Raw genomic sequence first — 7933 nt, 5'->3', positions numbered from 1 at the left:
CCGATGTTCTTTTAAATACTCCTTCTAGAATATTCATGAGATTGACACCAGAAGTGGTCAACATGATGCCGAGACATTGTAGATGATAAATTGCAAAGGGATTTTTGATATCTCAAACGCTGTTCCCATGGCAACGTGTCAAACTTTTTACTTTCATTTTGAAGCCATATTTAAGCCTTTCAGTTGATGCCGATGTTCTTTAAAATACTCCTTCTAGGATATTCAAGCGATTGACACCAAACGTGGCGATTATGATGCCAAGACATTGTAGATGATAAATTGCGAAGGGATTTTTGATATCTCAAACGCTGTTCCCATGGCAACGCGTCAAACTTTACTTTCATTTTAAAGGCATTTTTAAGCCTTTCAGTTGATGCCGATGTTCCTTTAAATACTCCTTCTAGGATATTCATGCGATTAACACCAAAAGTGGTCAACATGATGCTGAGGCATAGTAGATGATAAATTGTGAAGGGATTTTTGATATCTCAAACGCTGTTCCCATGGCAACGTGTCAAACTTTACTTTCATTTTAAAGGCATATTTAAGCCTTACAGTTGCATGCAGTGAACTTTTATATACTTCTTCTAGAATAATCATGCAATTGACACCAAAAGTGTTCAACATGAAGCCGAGATATTGTAGATGATAAATTGCGAAGGGATTTTTGATATCTCAAACGCTGTTCCCATGGCAACGCGTCAAAGTTTACTTTAATTTTAAAGGCATATTTAAGCCTTTCAGTTGACGCCGATGTTCCTTTAAATACTCCTCCTAGGACATTCATACGATTGACTCCAGAAGTGGTCAACATGATGCCGAGACATTGTAGATGATAAATTGCGAAAGGATTTTTGATATCTCGAACGCTGTTCCCATGGCAACGCCGCAAACTACTTTTATTTCAGGCATATTTAAGGCACTTGGCGTGATTAGATTAACCTTAAAGTTGGCACACACATCAGAGTTGTCGGCTGTTAAGTGTGCACAAAAAGGTCAAATATAGGCGTGTCTCTTAAGTGGCTCACTAGCGTCCCTGTTTGTCTAAAATGTGGGGTTTTTGTTTTACCTACAGTCCCCAAATGGCTCAGTAAAAACATTAAAAATAGCCCCCTGATGTTTACCCACTTGATGCCCTTGCCCACCGGGCATCGTTTTCTCGGACGCATCGTGTAGCGGTAAAAAAACGTGCGAGGGCCCGCCATTGCTGCTTGCAGCTATATTTATTATTATTTTTATTTATTTATTTTTTTTTTAACACTTTTGGACTTTTTGGGTGCCTTAACATACTCGAAAACTCTTGAAATTTGGCACAGACGTCAGAGTCGTCCGTCATCGCAGAAATCCAAAGGCTGGAACACGGGCGTAGCACGGGGGCTCTGTAGCGCCCCCTGTAATGCAAAAAAAACCATTGATGCACAGATCGGGCAAAAATGTACGCACATGTACGAGAATTGGTACGCTTATAGATCTCATCGACCCGAACAACTTTCGCCCTCTAACATTTAAGCTCCGCCCAACAGGAAGTCGGCTATTTTAGATTGTTTAAAAAATGCATGCGTTGAACTTTTAAATACTCCTTCTAGGGGATTCATGCGACTGACACCAAACGTGGTGATCATGATGCTGAGACATTGTACTTGCTAAATTGCGAAGGGATTTTTGATATCTCGAACGGTTCTGCCATGGCGAGGCAACAAAGTTTTGGCGAAATCAGAGAAACAGGAAGTGTTTAATATCTAAGGTAAAAAATGTCTTATTGTGATGCCATGCGGGGTGTTTGTTCGTCTGAAGATTCCGATCGCATCGATGTGCCTATTGTGACTCCCGGGTATAGAGCCACCACCAGGCGCCAGGAAGTGTGTCAGTCATGAACTTTTAAATACTTCTCCTAGGGAATTCATACGATTGACACCAAACGTGGTGAACATGATACTGAGACATTGGACTTGCTAAATTGCGAAGGGATTTTTGATATCTCAAACAGTGTTGCCATGACGAGGCGACAAATTTATGGCGAATTCAATGAAACAGGAAGTGTCTAATATCTAAAGCAAAAAATGTCTTATTGGGATGAAACGCAGTGTGTATGTTCGGCCAAGGATTCCGATCGCATCGATGTGCCTATTTTGAGTCTCGGGTATAGCGCTACCAACAGGCACCAGGAAGTGTGGCAGTCACAAAAGGTGGATTTCTTGACAGTTGCATATGGTGAACTTTTAAATACTCCTCCTAGGATTATCATGCGATTGACACTAAAAGCGGTCAACACGATGCTGAGACATTGTAGATGATAAATTGCGAAGGGATTTTTCCCATGGCAACACGTCAAACTTTACTTTCATTTTCAGGCATATTTAAGCTCTTGGCTTGCACTTTGGGTGCCTTAACATGCTCGAAAACAACGGAAATTTGGCACAGATGTCAAAGTCACGTGCCACTAGGCTCATGCAAAGGCTGGAATATGGGCGTGGCAAGGGAGCTCTGTAGCGCCCCCTGTAATGCAAAAAAATAACATTGATGCACAGATCGGGCAAAAATGTACGCACATGTACGGGAGTTGGTACGCATATAGATCTCATCGACCCGAACAACTTTCGCACTCAAACATTTTAGCTCCCCCCAACAGGAAGTCGGATATTTTGGATTGTTTAAAAAATGAATGCGTTGAACTTTTAAATACTCCTCCTAGTGGATTCATGGGATTGACACCAAACGTGGTGAACATGATGTCGAGACATTGGACTTGCTAAATTGCGAAGGGATTTTTGATATCTCGAACGGTTCTGCCATGGCGAGGCGACAAATTTATGGCGAAATCAGAGAAACAGGAAGTGTCTAATATCTAAGGCAAAAAATTTCTTATTGTGATGCCAAGCTGGGTGTTTGTTCGCCTGAAGATTCCGATCGCATCGATGTGCCTATTGTGAGTCTCGGGTATAGCGCCACCACGAGGCGCCAGGAAGTTTGTCAGTCACAAAGGTGGATTTTTTTGACAGTTCCATCCGATGTTCTTTTAAATACTCCTTCTAGGATATTCATGCGATTGACACCAAAAGTGGTCAACATGATGCTGAGACATTGTAGATGATAAATTGCGAAGGGATTTTTGATATCTCGAACGTTGTTCCTATGGCAACGCGTCAAATTTTACTTTAATTTTAAAGGCTTATTTAATCCTGACAGTTGCATGCGATGTTCTTTTAAATACTCCTTCTAGGGAAATAATATGATTAACACCAGAAGTGGTCAACATGATGCCGAGACATAGTAGATGATAAATTGCGAAGGGATTTTTGATATCTCGAACGCTGTTCCCATGGCAACGCCCCAAACTTTACATTTATTTCAGGCATATTTAGGACTCTTGGCGTGCTTAGATTAACCTAAAAGTCGGCACACACATCAGAGTTGTCGGCTGTTAAGTGTGCACAAACAGGTCACACATAGGCGTGTCTCTTAAGTGGCTCACTAGCGCCCCCGTTTGTCTAAAATGTGGGGTTTCTTTTACCTACAGTCCTCAAATGGGTCAGTAACAACATTAAATAGCCCACTGATATTTACCCACTTGATGCCCTTGCCCACCGTGCATCGTTTTCTCGGACGCACCGTGTAGCGGTAAAAAAACGTGCGAGGGCCCGCCATTGCTGCTTGCAGCTATATTTAGGGCCCGAGCACCGAGGAGCAGGCCAGAATGGCCTGCACCGAAAGGTGCGAAGCCCTATTGTTTTTGCTCGGATTTATTTATTTATTTATTTATTTATTTTTTTTTTATTTTTTTTTTTACGTTTCAGGGCAATTTGGGGGCCTTAACATACTCAAAAACTCTTGAAAATTGGCAGAGATGTCAGAGTCGTCGGCCATTAGGACCCGGCAAAGGCTGGAATTCGGGCGTGGTAAGGGAGCTCTATAGCGCCCCCTGTAATGCAAAAAAAAACATTGATGCACAGATCGGGCAAAAATGTACGCACATGTAAGAGAGTTGGTACGCATATAGATCTCATCGACCCGAACAACTTTCGCCCTCTAACATTTAAGCTCCGCCCAACAGGAAGTCTGCTATTTTGGATTGTTTAAAAAATGCATTCGTTGAACTTTTAAATACTCCTCCTAGTGGATTCATGGGATTGACACCAAACGTGGTGATCATGATGTCGAGACATTGTACTTGCTAAATTGCGAAGGGATTTTTGATATCTCGAACGGTTCTGCCATGGCGAGGCGATGAATTCATGGCGAATTTAGAGAAACAGGAAGTGTCTAATTTCTAAGGCAAAAAATATCTTATTGTGATGCCATGCTGGGTGTTTGTTCGTCTGAAGATTCCGATTGCATCGATGTGCCTATTGTGACTCCCGGTTATAGCGCCACCACCAGGCGCCAGGAAGTGTGTCAGTCACAAAGCTGGATTTTTTTTTGACAGTTCCATGCTATGTTCTTTTAAATACTCCTTCTAGAAAAATCATGCAATTGACACCAAAAGTGGTGAACATGAAGTCGAGAGATTGTAGATGATAAATTGCGAAGGGATTTTTGATATCTCAAACGCTGTTCCCATGGCAACGCTTCAAACTTTACTTTCATTTTAAAGGCATTTTTAAGCCTTTCAGTTGACGCCGATGTTCCTTTAAATACTCCTTCTAGGATATTCATGCGATTAACACCAGAAGTGGTCAACATGATGGCGAGACATTGTACACTCTAAAAACTCCTGGGTTATTTCTTCAACCCATATTCTGGGTTATTTGTGTTGGGTTAAAATTATGGGTTATTTTTTCAGAGAGTAACCATTTTCTGGGTTATAGGGCTAATATTTTGACCCAATTCCTGGGTTGTTTGGGTTTCTGGGTTATTTTTCAAAGGTTAACCCATGTTCTGGGTTAACGCCCCGCCCCCCGCTGTTCTGGAATTTTCTCACAACAGTCGATTGAAATATCTGTCACCGGAGTTCGCGGCGCGATCGATCCGTTTTGGCCGTTTCTGCAGTCTGAACACTTTACCTCAGAGCGTCCGTAAACTGAATGAATTTAGAATATCACCTGAAAATCCAACATCAACCAATTTTCATGAAAGTAGCTCATTTCTGTAAATGAATGTAAAATTTAATGTACATTACAGCACATGGTGAAGTCTGTATATACATTAACGATGATTTGAGACAAATAAGTGTAAATTTAAAACTATGTACATGGCGCTCGGCGCCGCAGACAGACGCAAAATGACGCCGCCGGTACACACACATACTGTACCCTGTGTCTCTTCGTTCCCTAGCTCCCGAGGTCGTGAATCAGTTTATCATGTACACAGGTTCGGGCACTGGTAAGGACTTTAGCTCACTTGACATTGGGACACTGTTCACTTATTATCTTGTGATGTGGCTGCTTAAGCGTGTTGTGATCACTCACCTCTGTTACTCATCAACAACCGGCAAAACCAACCGTTGCGTTGCTTTGAGTTATGTTTACCAGCTGCACCATGCTTATAATATTATACAGTGCTCTACTGGCTAAAGTAGTGAGATTTAAAGAAGCAGGTCAAGTCTTCAAATTGTTGCTAACCTCTATATGTTTTCTCCAGGTCTTTTTAAATGGACAGCTTTGTCACTGATAAGTTAACTGAGTGGCGGCTGTTTGAGCTGACAGAGACATTTTTGAGGTGAGCTTTTTACTCTTATTGCCCTCATATTATCTATCTATACCTAAACATTTTTCTTTAAAGGAAAACTACACCGTTTTTCAATATTTTACTATGTTTTTACGTCAACTTTGACGAAATAATACATCCCTGTTTTTTTCAATGCGTGCAGTACTTCGTGTACAGCATGTCGTGAATGTGTTAGCATGTAGTCTAGCCCCATTCATTCCTTAGGATCCAAACAGGGATGAATTTAGAAGCAACAAAACACTTCCATGTTTTCCCTATTTAAAGACTATTACATGAGTAGTTACACGAGTAAGTATGGTGGCACAAAATAAGAGGTGACAATATTTTAAGCGGATTAAAAAAATGAGAACTATGTTGTATTGTGGAAGAGCACTTAGTTTGCAGCACTTTGACCTCTGGTGCAGTAACATCACTCCTGTGAACTCTCTCATCTTTTTCAAAATCAGTGTGATGAGTGATGATGTTACTGCACCAGAGGTCAAAGTGCTGCAAACTAAGTGATCTTACAATATAGTTCTCATTTTTATCAGCTTAAAAAATTATTTAGTGCCACTAGATTTACTGGTGTAACTACTCATGTAACAGTCTTTAAATAGGAAAAAACATGGAAGTGCTTGGTGGCTTCTAAATTCACCCCTGTTTGGATCCTAAGGAATGAATGGGGCTAGGCTAAATGCATTAATAACGCGCTGTACAAAGATGAACTGCATGCATAGAAAAAAGACAGGGATGTATTATTTCGTCTAAGTTAAGGTAAGAACATAGTAAAATATTGAAAAACGTTTTCTTTAATAGGGCTTAGTTCACCCAAAAATGAAAATTCTGTCATCATTTACAGGCCATCTACAGGGTTGAGAAGAAGACTATCTGGCATTCCACTGAAGAGTCGTGGACAGCGTTCATACACCAAATGTCTGTAAGTACAATGGACCAGTTTCTCAGCACCACTCTGAGAGAGAATATTCTTAATTCTATAACTATACTGTTCATGTGAAAGAAGGCTATACAAGGGACATGTTTCATGTGAAAGCTAAATGGTGAATCCTGGTTTAAAAAAAACAACTTCAATGTTCCTCACAGTTGTATTTCAGTTTTGGGCGATGCCATCTAAGGTTTCAATCTGACTAGAAAGTGAAGTTAAAGATGTTAAGTTTTATTACTCAGTGGTTCTCAACGCACATTTTCTTGTACACATTCATGACCCACTCAAAATGAAGACACCAATTAAGAACCACAGCTCATTTGGCTTCCTTGTACAGTTAGTATCAGCATTATAACACAAACTGGTAGTCTATTATCTTGCTTACAATTTACTTTCTACACAATATTCACTTTATATCTTTCTGTCTCTGTCTGTTTTAGGTTGGAACAAATATGGTGGAATACAGTGGCGGCTCGTAACTGCTCATCCGAAGATGCGCTAATTCAAAATAAGTGTTCAGATTGTCACGTGTGTGGTTCCCTTTTCCAAAATATGTGTCCTGCGTGTCGAGAGATCCTGTGTGCATCACGTGTTTTGTCAAAATAAGTGCCTGCTGCACATGCATCAAAACCGTTTATGATACAATAGACGCTCATGTTCCTAAAATACACGGCAGACACTTCCTTAACAGTAAACTCTTATTATGCATGAGATTATGCGACTATCTGGCAAACGCGAGCATCTCTTTTATCATAAACCCTTTAGACGCGTCTGCAGCAGGCACTTATTTTGACATGACACGTGATGCACACACGATCTCTCAAAGCGCAGAACACATATTTTGAAATTACAAACCACACACATGACAAGCTACATACATGTTGTGACGAACTTTGCATCGAGCGTCCTCGAATAAAGAAGTCACCGGCTGTCACTGGTGGAATACCTTCAGCAATCGCAGTCGTTCCCCTCTGGGAGATCTCAAGCTGCACACAACCAATGTTTGAAGACTTAAAGCCTCAAGTTCAATCCAATTATTGAATGTTGTTAAATGTTTGAGAGAGAATGTTTGAGAGTTGTTTATTTTTCTATTTTTCCTTTCTAATGTTATTACAGTGTTACCTAAAATAAATAGGTCCAAGTGTGCATTTTTATATAGAATTTAATTGAATCCAATAAAAATTTAAAACTGCTTGAAGTGTGTAAGTGTCTGAATTTTTCTTTTAAGGCATAGTTACACAATTTAGGTTATCTTTGACCTTTGGTTAAAAAGGATCTACTAATTTCTGGGTTTTTCCACCCAGATATTGGGGTTGTTCTTTTGACCCAGAAGTTGGGTTATATTAA

General features: G+C 40.4%; 1 long non-coding RNA gene across 1 annotated transcript; it reads left to right on the top strand.

Annotated features, from left to right (window-relative positions):
* Positions 1 to 3557: 3557 nt before the first annotated feature.
* Positions 3558 to 7727, top strand: LOC135737370 (uncharacterized). The gene is made up of 4 exons (XR_010528456.2): positions 3558 to 5319; positions 5578 to 5655; positions 6503 to 6580; positions 7027 to 7727. It is a non-coding gene; the product is annotated as an uncharacterized lncRNA (long non-coding RNA).
* Positions 7728 to 7933: the final 206 nt, after the last annotated feature.

This window comes from Paramisgurnus dabryanus, chromosome 17 (assembly GCF_030506205.2).
Source record: "Paramisgurnus dabryanus chromosome 17, PD_genome_1.1, whole genome shotgun sequence".
Taxonomy (NCBI): domain Eukaryota; kingdom Metazoa; phylum Chordata; class Actinopteri; order Cypriniformes; family Cobitidae; genus Paramisgurnus; species Paramisgurnus dabryanus.
The sequence above is the reverse complement of the archived record's forward strand: the minus strand, read 5'-3'. Positions and strand labels throughout refer to the sequence as shown.